Source organism: Ornithodoros turicata, chromosome 6, assembly GCF_037126465.1.
Source record: "Ornithodoros turicata isolate Travis chromosome 6, ASM3712646v1, whole genome shotgun sequence".
NCBI lineage: Eukaryota > Metazoa > Arthropoda > Arachnida > Ixodida > Argasidae > Ornithodoros > Ornithodoros turicata.
The window spans coordinates 23,326,552-23,330,900 of NC_088206.1; the positions used below are offsets into that span (position 1 = coordinate 23,326,552).

Sequence of the window (4,349 nt, forward strand, 5' to 3'; positions counted from 1 at the left end):
GCAGCGTAAAATCAGGTTAGTCTGTGAAATTTTTTGTCACGAAATCCCCGCTTCACAGGGTTTGTTTTCGTCGCCATTTTGGGTGGCAGTATCGTGTCATGGCGACCAGAGCCGTATATTAAAAGGGAGTCTGGCCATTAATGGGTCATGCCTATACCTGAAGCTCCACCCACTTTTTCAGCTTTGCGACCAATAGAATTCTGAAATATGGGGCGCTATCAATCAACGTATCCTCACTATTTGTCCCCGTATCCAACATGGGCAGCGCCATTTTGGGTGGCAAGTGGATTGGAGGGGATTGAAATGGATACCTCACGCAATCTGCAAAACTAGTGGATTTTTGGTGCAGATTTGATGTGCGCCACCAAGGGAGCGTAAGGCACATCGGGAACTGTCGTCTGCTTCCGTCGTTGTACCACTGCCGGCAGAACCACCTGCTGGGACAGATTCTGTCGTCGGTATGTTTTTTAAACAAATCTACATGAATAGTTTGAATATAAAAGGCAAGAGTGTTTATATCCATGAAATCCAGCAATTAAATATAAGATTATAGAGCACAGCGCCGTTTTTGTTATGATTTCGTTGTGATCGCCGTGTTCACTAGGCCTAACACGTCGACAAAACGTATTATTTTCAGTTAGATATCAGTGGATGAGCATAAGATGAAACTGATTTCCGAGAAACTTATATTAGGATGTACATTTGCAGCGTAAAATCAGGTTAATCTGTGAAAATTTTTTGTAACGAAATCCCCGCTTCACAGGGTTTGTTTTCGTCGCCATTTTGGGTGGCAGTATGGTGTCATGGCGACCCCCTTGGTAAAAAGCAAACCAATCAGAGGAGCGAAACTGTGATTGACAGGTCGAGCCTCTTTTTGTGACTCCTCCCAATGGCCAGACTCCCTTTTAATATACGGCTCTGATAAGGGTGAGGTAGAAGTACTGGATGGATGTAGTAATAGACAACTGTATTTCGACCTGTGATTGGCTATATACCTCTAAAAGTGGGTGGAGCCTCAGGTATAGGCAGGTCCCATTAATGGCCAGACTCCCTTTGGCATACACGGCACTGTTGGGGGGCAGAGCCGTATATTACGGCCGTATAATATACGGCTCTGTTGGGGGGCAGTGCCGTGTATGCCAAAGAGAGTCTGGCCATTAATGGGACCTGCCTATACCTGAGGCTCCACCCACTTTTTGAGGTATCTAGCCAATCACAGGTCGAAATACAGTTGTCTATTGTTACATCCATCCAGTACTTATACCTCACCCTTATTTACTGGGCGCTACCATTTTGGAGAAAATTGATGGATTTGGATTGAAACGGATATCACTGGTGACAGACCGAAACGACGGATTTTGCGCCCACTTTTATCAACGCCATCTGCACGGAGAGAGGCATGTTGGGAAGGCTCAGAATTGCAGAAATGGTTGCTGGCAGAAGTCATTGGCCAGACTGTGTGGATGGCGAATGGTGGAGAAGTGGATGGCGGTACAACCGCTTCTTCGTAGCAGACGACAGCCGGTATGAAGTTTTATATCACGTAATGTAAGTACATTGAATCAAAAAGGAGCAAAGATGTATGTATATGTAAAATGCAACTATATAATGCAAAATCCTACGTATAAGGGTCGCCCTTCTTGCTATTTTCCTGGTATCACAATCTTAACTAGGCCTAACGTTAGCGACGAAACATACCATTTTCACGTAAATAATGTTGGCGAAGCGAAAGTTGAAGCTGATTTTGCACATGCGTACATGAGGATATATACTCACAGTATGAAATTAAAGTCGTCTATGAAAATTTTTTGTCACGAAATCTCCGCTTCGCCGTTCCAAACACCATCCTCCATCTTGAAGAAAATTTGGTGTCATGGCAGCCCCCACGGAAAACGGTAACCAATGAAATGCGCCTAAGTTTGATTGACAGGTTGAGCCTCTTTTTTAGGCTCCTCCTAATGGCCAGACTCCCTTTGCCATACGCGGCACTGCCCCCCAATCTGCAAGAGCGCCATCGCGCGGCCGCGGCGCACCCTAAATAGTTTTTCGCCGGAGTTTCCTGACCAGAGAGAGTATAGGCCTGTTGCGCTCAAGTTTGCCCGGCGACGCGAGCGCCAATCGGGACCCAAGCGGGAGCGGGAGCAGTGACTGGCCCGCACAGCCAGGCAGCCAAGCATGTATCGTGGTTAAATATGCCGCCTTTCAGATCGCCAGCGCACGGCAAACCAGAACACAAGTCGGGCACACAGTATTGTTGTGTCGTTGGCTACCATAACAGATTCCAAAACGTCAAAAAATAAGGTTTTATCGCTTCCTCGGAAACCCTTGGGAGACAGAAAGGCGGAAAGCGTGAATTGCGTGTACCGTAAAAACGCCGCGAAGTTTCCGCTCTGCATTCCACCTGGAGATAATGTAGAGTTATACCCAAACAACTTGCGGTAGAAATTTACTTGGATATATTATTATTATTATATTATTGGATTCTTATTATTATTATATCACAAAGTTTGCCAAACAGTTAGTACTTTATATGCAAATTAGAGGGAAATATGAAAGGCTTACTGTGGGCATCGACTCCCGCCGGTTCTTCTTCTTACTGCTATGTTCGAGGGTCTTTGTGCAGTGTGATGTTTACTTAAATAAAAGCAATGACCTTACTTACTTACGTTCTTCAATAGACCCGCTATGGAGCTACCCCGTGGCATTTTTGTTGGAATACTATAATGGAACACCGTGCGTGTCCCTCTCATGACCTTTCGGAGATCAAATGGATTCTCCGTTTGCTCTCCCGTTACCACATTGTCGAAAATGCCGTTCAGAACCTCTTTACAGTCTCACTGTAAGGCTCCCCTCTGTTCAGACTCAAGGACCTCAGCGAGTGGACAAACTATGTCTGGGTACGCGTGAATGATATCACCAGGCGGTTTTCTTTTTGCAGCGGGAGACATTTGGTTGATATACCTACATTACACAAACAAGGAGAAATATATCAGATGCAAGCTGTTTATTACCAAGAGCAATAAAGCATTGTTTTGAGGCAACGTACTAGGTACACGGTACAATACTGGTTGATGAAACATATAAAATGCTGAAGAATAACAGAATAGCCAACGATCAACGATGCAGCAGGGTACAGCAGCAGCGTTCAGTAGAGAAAGATCATTGGCAAATGATCAACGATGCAGCAGAGATGACTGTAGCCTCATCAGCTCTAAAAATACAATATGAAAGATCTGCACCCGAGCTCCTGCCTAAAGGAAAGCACATTGTCCACATTATACATACGTACTCGGAAATAAATCGGCGATACCCTTTGTCATGTCACGCCTGCGGCTTTGAGCTTGGCTTGCCCCTCTTTTGTTGTTGCCCGTACATGTGGCGTCTTCTTCCTTGTTCAGGTAGCAGCAGACTGCTGCCGCGTGCTTACATTTTCCCGCAATTCCCGCTTTACAGGTACACGACGCAACATAAACTGTCACGAGCACTTGGACACCTGTGATGGAGAGGTACCGAAATTGAGTTAAATCAGCTTTCAGTGCGGGTAAAATGTGCATTCAATGTTTTTCTGATCAGGTATATCATTTTGATGTACAGTTAACAAATATTACGTACGATCACGCCGACTCACCTCGAACCGGACGCTATAAACCACGCTGTCCTTCACTTCTTCCGAAATGCATTAACGACGATTTCGTTACCGTCCGATGCTTGGTCGACGCCGAAAACATTGACTAGTAACTTGCCCAATCGTCAATGACCTCCAGCTTTTCAAACCCACGCAAGATGCGATACATTGCTTGCTTGCGCCGGAGCGAAACCCGCGAAACCGAAACACTCTTGTGCGGACCATTGTTTCGATCTGCTTCCACATGCGGCGCTGTCGTCCGCTGATCGCAACGCCGCCTGGCCGAGAGCTACAGGCCCATTAAGAGACCGTGACTTATGGCGGGCTAGAAGGCCCGCCATACGTGACTCAATGGTTGTGCGACACCCCCTCTTTTTTCTCTTATTGTTACTTCGGCTTGAGGCCCATGTCAGCAATAGGACATAAAATAATGCAGTTACAACGCCTGGAGTTTGGCAGCGCGACACTAGCGCCGCCTTTCTGCCCTTGTGGTACCAGGACCAAAACCAGGAACTAACCAGGAGGAAAAGTTTCAGAGTATACTCTTAACTCCGTACCCTTTAGTAAAGGGTAAAAAATCGCAATATTTTACCCTCTATTTCAGAAGCTACCAGGTACCCTCTGAGCGACCCCTTTTATAAAAGTTACAAGGAAACCCACTAATTAGAGGTTACGGCCTTCAATCCGGCACCTGCCCGTAAAGGTTACGCCAACGTGCGGCTTT

The 4,349-nt window shown here is 46.1% G+C and overlaps 1 long non-coding RNA gene across 1 annotated transcript; it reads right to left on the bottom strand.

The window, feature by feature from the left end:
- Positions 1 to 2,918: 2,918 nt before the first annotated feature.
- LOC135397737 (uncharacterized) lies at positions 2,919 to 3,793 on the bottom strand. Its single transcript, XR_010423713.1, has 3 exons — positions 3,629 to 3,793; positions 3,290 to 3,493; positions 2,919 to 3,211 (listed from the first exon to the last, which is right to left on the bottom strand). It is a non-coding gene; the product is annotated as an uncharacterized LOC135397737 (long non-coding RNA).
- Positions 3,794 to 4,349: the final 556 nt, after the last annotated feature.